Raw genomic sequence first — 7,623 nt, forward strand, 5'->3', positions numbered from 1 at the left:
AAAGGTCTTTATTGTTAAAAATGTAGACCTGTGGCAGGGTGCTGCATTTGCAATTGACTTTCAGTACAGAGAACACTGAAAAGAATGCAGTGTTATTTCTTTTTTTATTCCTTTAAGCCTTTGAATAGAAGGTTTTCTTTGCAGAGTTTCTGGAGTACATCAGAACAAGCAGGAACTAAAATAGCTTTAAGAAATCTCCAGTATAGACGTTGCTTATAGTGTGGTATCTGTCTTATGTTAATTCTTTAAAGCAGGAAGTTGTAACTCTCAATTTCTTAAGCAAATATAAACATTCTTGACTCTTATTGACATTCTTTGTGGGGTGAAGCTGCTTTTGCTTCCATTCTGAGCATTGAAAGGCCTTCTATGATACTTCTACCAGTCCTCAGTATTTTATTTTCCCTCTGTTGTGAACTTGTTTTTAAATTTGAAGCAGATATAAATATCATTAACTTGCTACATATGTAGATATTCAGTGTTACATAGTCAGAAAGTTTGTGTACATCACACGTATCTACATAATTCCCCCCTTTCCAACTGTGTTCCTGATGAAAGGATGGTGGGAAATGGCATTATGGGCATATGTCTTACAGTACACAGTGTTTCCCCTGTTCCCTCTACCATATCTGGATGTTCTTTCATCTTTCAGCTTCTAGACTTACTTGCTCTTTTTCTTAAGCCAGGTGTATCTCATCCCCCTGCACACACACACATGTGTACACACACACACATTCTACCGTAGGGAGTAGCATGCACCATCCAATTCTCCCACTCCAGCTCTGGACCCATCCACTGGAGGCAGTGTCTTGCACGAATTCATTTGTAAGTTGCTTTTTAAAACTCGAGTGGTCAGGAATTAGGACTGATATCCACACCTACTAGGCAGGCCCTCAAGGACAACTTCTATGGTTAATGCCAGGTTATCTTAATGTTTGACTACCTGGGTTTCATGTCTTCCTGTGCCACCTGTGTGACCCATGATTCCCACATTTCTGTCTCCTGCTAGAATTTTTCTCTCCAACTCTGGACTCTTACAATCTTCTACTGATTTGACACCTTCAATTGAAACTCTGATATCTTAAAAGCAACATGTGTAAAAACTGAGCCCTTTGTTCTCCTACCCCCCAAACTGGTTCTTCCTGCAACCTCCCCCATTCAGTTAGTGGAAACTTAATCCATCCAGCTGCTTGGGTTAAAAAGCTTAGAGTTACTCTGACTTTCACTGACATACCACATGAATTCTGTCAATAGATCTGGTTTAACACTGCCTTTAAACCATATCCAGAACCCAGCCACTTCTCACCATGGCTCCTGCCTCGACTGCTGCTTCCCTGCCCTGAGCCACTGTCCTCTCCTCCTGCACAGCCCTTTTCAGAGGCTTCCCACCTTTCATCTCTGACCCGTTTTGACTATTCTCACCCGGCAGTCAAGTGAGCCTCGAAAACCTAAGTTAGATAGTGTCGTCCTTCTGCAGTGCCTCCCCATTTCACTCTGGGTAAAAGCCACAGTCCTTACAACGTCCTCCAAGGCCATGAAGGACCTGCACTGACCCTTCTCCGCAGCTCCAGCCGTGTCCCCATTCTGGAACATGTGAGGTGTGCGCTGCCCTTGGTGATGGTTATTCCGTCCACCTGGGACTTCTTACCTCCAAGTCTTAGTTCTAACCTCAGTCCTCAGTGTGGCCTGCTCTGGTATTTAATACAACATCACCCTCATCCCATACCCTCAACTCTCTTTACCTTGCCCTTTTTTGATTTTTCCATGGTTCCTCTTTCCTAACATGCCACCTCCTCTGCAGCTCTGTTGTGTGAATTGTCATCTCCACCCCCATCCCAGCTAGACTCCAACCAAGCTCCGTGAGGACAGGAATTTTGTTTTGTTTATTGATCTATTCCAAGTGCCTAGACTAGTCCTGGGTACATAGTAGGCAGTCAAAAATTATTTGCTGAATAAATTTAAAGACTATTTTAAAAATGAATCATCCTTTCAGGAACGGGTGAGGATCGGAAGCTGCATGAAGGAAAATGGTGCAGTAAATATTGATATTTGCCTGTTGTTCTTTGTGTGATATATATATGTGTTTTAGTCTTAATTTGGTATCCCAGTTTCTTAATTTAATAGCTGTATTAAGGTGTAATTTACAGGCCATAAAATTCACACATTATAATTGTACAAGTCAGCCATTTTATCTATTTCTAGATTTGTGCAACTTTGTCCTCATAAAGTCCCCTTGTGTCCGTCCATATGCAGTTTGCCCTCCCCTCAGTGGCACCCTGATTTTATTTCTTTTTTTTTTTTGGCAATCACATCTCAAACGGATAATTTACACAGCAGTACTAATATAGCTTTGCACTTTTTGAAATGACACACTTAAATATGAAATTAGCGGTCATTGCTGAATGTAGGTAGCAGTATCCGACATTGGTGAAAAGAATGGACTTGAGTGTCAGACTGGCTGCAGTCTTACCCAGCTCCACCATTTACCAAGTTACCCAAATTATTTTCTGCCTCAAGCTCTTTATCTGTTATATGGGGGTAATAATAGCAGCTTACAGAGTTGTTGTGAGGATTAAGCAAACAGGGAAAAAAAATTTAGTATAGTGGCCTGCTTATGTTATTACCTAAGAAATGGGCTTATGTTATTACCTAAGAAATAGCCTTGCAGGTAGAGGGCAAAATTCAAATCAGTTTCTAAAGTATATGTAAAATATAATCCAGTTCCTGCCTGGTTTGTAAACACGTATGCCTACTGAAGAATTTAAAAGCAGGCTAATTTCCAACAGAAAAGATCATTTCTCAGCATTTCTTTCAAAGATAGCTGCAAAATCACTTTTACTAAATGTTCCATGCCCAACTCTTACAGAAATTTGACACCACGGACGTAATTATCTACATTTTTGTTAAAATGATTCTGACCATCAGGAAGTGTTCTCAATTATATTTTAGCCTTTATTTTGAGAAATACTGTGAGACTTCTTCTAAATTAATGGGTGGGGGCATTCATTGTAGCTCTTGTAGCCTGATAAGCCTGCACTAAATTATCTTTTTTTAACTTTTAATTAAAGTAATAAATTAATTTTTTGCTGGGGGGTGGTAATTAGGTTTTTATTTATTTATTTTATTTTTAGAAGAAGTACTGGGAATTGAACCCAGGCCCTTGGGCATGCTAAGAACATGATCGTCCACTTGAGCTATACCCTCCCCCCTAAATTATCTTAAATAAGGTCTTTTTCTCTGTTTTGTTAATTTATGTACAGATGCGCAAAGCAGGGTCATCAGAAGCCTCTCAATCACGAAGATGATAATAGTGAAAAACATTGCGCAGTGACAGTGAATCCTTGGCATATGAAGAAAGATTGTAAAGTCCTGAATGAATTAAGAAGGTATTGTTACATTAACATACGTGTAAGCATGGCTCTCTTACCTTTATTTTTCACTTTATAATGAAGATAATCCCCAACCGTCACGGTTGCTTTGTTTGATAGAGGCCATATCTAAACCCTTTTCTGCAAGTTTTTTAAATAAGAAAGAGCAGCTAATTTATCAGAAGTGTGAATGGTGTAATCTGGTCTGTCTAGTATGGTAGCCACGAGCCACATGTGGCTATTGTGAATTGAGATGTTCTATAAGTGGAAAATACATAATAGATTTTCAAGACTTCGTACAACAAAAATAATGTAAAATATTATTAATAAGTTTTAAAAGTGTCAATCACACTTTTGAAATGATAGTGTATTGGATATTTTGGGATAAATGTAATTATTACTGGAATTAATTTCACTTATTGCTTTTTATTTTCTAAATGGAATTACTGGAAAATTGTGACTTGCACTATGTTTCTATTGAGAGTGCTGGCTTCTAACTTATTGCAAATAATATGAAAAGAAAACTTTGATTAAAAATTTTGTAATTGAGTCGTTGATTTACATCATATTAGTTTCAGGTGTACAAAATAGAGGCTCAACATTTTCATAGATTATATTCCATTTAAAGTCACCATAAAATAATGGCTATATTTCCCTGTGCTGTATGATACAGCCCTGTAACCTATCCATTTTATACGTAGTACTTTTTACCTCTCAATCCCCTAACCCCTTCCTGCCTCCCCTCTTCTCCTTCTCCCCATTGGTAACCACAAGTCTGTTCTGTGTACCTGTGAGTCTATTTCTGTTTTATTATAGTCATTAATTTGTTTTATTTTTTAGATATACATATAAGTTAATACATAGAATATTTGTTTATCTTTCTCTGACTTATTTCACTTAGCATAATACCCTGTAGGTCCATCCATGTTATTGAAAATGGCATTATTTTATTTTTTAATGGCTGAACAGTATTCCATTTGTGTGTGTGTTCATGGTATGTATATATGTGTGTGTATATATATGTATACATGTATATATACATATATATATATATATAATATACCACAACTTCTTTATCCAGTCATCTGTCAGTGAACATTTGGGTTGTTTCAGTGTCTTGGCTATTTTAAATAGTGCTGCTGTGAACATTGGGGTGCATGTGTCTTTTTGAATTAAATTTTTCTCCAAACATATACCCATGAATGGGATTGCTGGATCACACGGAAGTCTATTTTCATTTTTTTATGGAACCTCTCTTCTGTCCTCCATAGAGGCTGCACCAATTTACATTCCCACCAATCGAGTAGGAGGGTTCCTTTTTCCTTAAAAGGTAAAAAATTCTCTACATTTACCTACCTTCCTTTCAGTTTAGGACACAGTTTGGCAAAAACCAGATAGAATTTAATAGGAGTAAATACAGTATTTATTTTGAATGTCCATGCATTATGGATAGATATGTTATTGATGAGTTGGTTCCCTATTTTTGTAGGTGCAGATGTTTTTATAGCTTCACAGACATTTCAGTCTTGCAGAGAGGAAAATTTCTTTTTATTTTGCTGAACTTGTCCGGGTGTCTTTATCGGACTTGGTCCAGGCCTGCAGAGGTGAATACACATCCAAACCTGAACCATTTGAATGTCTGCAAGATATTAAGAGTCTAGAATATCAGATCTGGACTGTAACTCTGGTAAATGACATCAGTGACTGGACTCAAGAAAACTCCATTTGAGGACAAAACCTTTCATAAGCCAAAAAGGCTTTGAAATTGTGGCAAAGCCAGAGACTTTTGTGCACCACTTATGGCCACAAACCCATGAGGACAACCACAGGCCTTCTGGAGTGCCAAGGAAATTCCATGTGAGGAGTCCAGCACTCACAGGAATCCAACAAGTCCCTGTCTGCCAGAACACTTTCATTGCTACTGTGCTGTTTTGAGTAAATGTCTTTTCATCAGGTTCAAATTGGTTTGTTGTTATTTTTTTGCATAAAAAAACAACTTCTTGTTCCCTGGTGAAAGTAAAAGCCTAACATTTTCTGATTTCTTTTGACAGAGAAAACATGAGCCTGTGGATCTAACCTCATCTGTGATGGTCTGCAGCTGGGAGCAACCAGATCAGTGTCAGTCCCCTTGCAGCCATTGGCTGGGAGCCTGCATGTTCCTTGGAATGGTATTTGAAACATGTCACACTAGCCGTGCCTTCGCTGTGGGCTGGGAGGCGAGTCACTCAGAATCTGCATTATGGAATGTATGTTTCAGATCTACAGTTAGGAGATCTTTTTTAATAGCCAGAGAATATAGTCATAAATATATCTATTAATGTATTTATGCAAGAACATTTTTAAAGATTTTTTTATTATAAAAAGTTTCCCCCCAAAATTGAAAATGAAAGAACAATGGAATTAAAAATCATCTGTACCTTAATTATACATAAAGAATCATAAAATCCTTCTAAACTTTTTTTGTTCAAATGAAGATATTTTTCCCTTCCAAAAAGGAAAATTATCATTTCACATTTTTTTACTTTCTCCTTTTATTATATATTCCATATCAATAAATATAAATCTTTTAAATCCCTTTTAATGGCTGTTTAACACTATATTGAACAGATATGTAAATAGTCCTAGGTTTCAGAAATTTAAAAAATTGTCATTACAATACCACTGCAAAGAATATTTTGGTGTTTCTATTTTTAGTTACTAATTTGGACTAAAAATTAACAAGTTTGCTTTTCTTCATCTAAAACATTGGTTATTTTATGAAGGAACTGTAAGGATTTTAAATAACTTTTCAGTAATTTCAACAAAGAAATTATCTTTAAGGCAAAAATGTATGATGGATTGCAAATCTATTTTTATTATATCTTCACTTTTACCAGTGTGACATATGTGTGTGTTTACACAAGTGCTTTAACTACCAGCAACGTAAGAAAAATCTGTGTACTAAAAATGTGAAAATACTTTCCCGGTTTGTGTTTTCATTCTCCCAATGTAGGTTTTGGATGACAAGCTTGTATTTGCAAAAGTACACCCCCTGTGGGAGGTGTTCTGTACATACGCTGAGATACTGCACATAATATTGCCTCTGAAGCCCAATGATCTGAAAACCCGGTCCTCAGCCTTTGATAACTTGAGATGTTTTATGAAAGTCCTCCAAGTGGATGAAAGTATCAACAACCGGAACAAGAGCTTTTCTTTGCCCTATTTGAGAAGAGCTCCGTGAATGACTTTTATATTCAGCATAGAGATACATTCTCCAATCCAACCACCAGAAACCGCATTGTAAGTCTAAACCGAGTTTAGCTGCTGTCTTGGGGGTGATTTAGAACCTGCTGTTGAATTATCAGTGATTTGGTTTGGTTGGTTTGATTTGGTTTTTAAAAGCTGCCCATAAAAAGGAAAAAAGAGAAAGAAAAGAAATATGCCTACAGATTCCTGTTAGGATAGTAAACAGTGGCTGGTTAGTTACCTTGTATAAACCACAAGCTCTCTTAGAACATTTTTAGGTTTACTTCATCCTTTCTCAGATCAAGTATCAAGTAAGGGACAGTGTTAAAAAAAATTCAGGATTAACAGGTTTGTGAGCTCCAGGATTTGCAAGGCAGCTTTCCCTCCCCATGGTGTAAGTCAAATGGCAGAATTGAAATAAAGCACCTCATGTATCCTCCGGTGTTAACAGGAAAAGGCTAATCTTCTTGACCTTGTTTCTTCCTGGGTAAAATGAAGATAATATATCAGGAGGCGACAAGCTCATTTAAGGCAGGAAGCATGTTGTTTTGTTCACTGCTGAATCTCAGGCACTGGGAAGGCTGAGTTTAACGAGCGAATGAATGAACGAACTGTACTTCCCCCACAGTTACCATGTGGGACAGTGAGGATTAGAAGCTAAGAGCATAGACTCTAGAGGGGAGGGCACAGCTCAAGTGATGGGGCGCATGCTTAGCAAGCATAAGGTCCTGGGTTCAGCCCCCATCACGTCCTCTAAAATAGACATATAACACTAATTACCTCCCCTCCCCCACCAGAATTACCTTATTATCTCCCCACCACCAAAAAAAAAAAAAAGAGAAGTGGCCAAGAGCGTAGACTCAAGCTGGAACACCTGTGTTGTTTTCTCGCTGTCGACCTTGTAAATGTCATTTACCCTCTGTGTCTATCAAGTTCCTCACCAATAAAATGGGGATAATTGTAGTACCAACCTCGTAGAGATGCTATGGGGATTAATGAATCTGTGTCAGTGATACAACAGCCCTGGCTTATA

The 7,623-nt window shown here is 37.7% G+C and overlaps 1 long non-coding RNA gene across 1 annotated transcript; it reads left to right on the forward strand.

The window, feature by feature from the left end:
• Window positions 1-3,257: 3,257 nt before the first annotated feature.
• LOC140694864 (uncharacterized) lies at window positions 3,258-6,633 on the forward strand. Its single transcript, XR_012070509.1, has 4 exons — window positions 3,258-3,383; window positions 4,637-4,695; window positions 5,417-5,611; window positions 6,358-6,633. It is a non-coding gene; the product is annotated as an uncharacterized lncRNA (long non-coding RNA).
• Window positions 6,634-7,623: the final 990 nt, after the last annotated feature.

This window comes from Vicugna pacos, unplaced genomic scaffold (assembly GCF_048564905.1).
Source record: "Vicugna pacos unplaced genomic scaffold, VicPac4 scaffold_106, whole genome shotgun sequence".
Taxonomy (NCBI): domain Eukaryota; kingdom Metazoa; phylum Chordata; class Mammalia; order Artiodactyla; family Camelidae; genus Vicugna; species Vicugna pacos.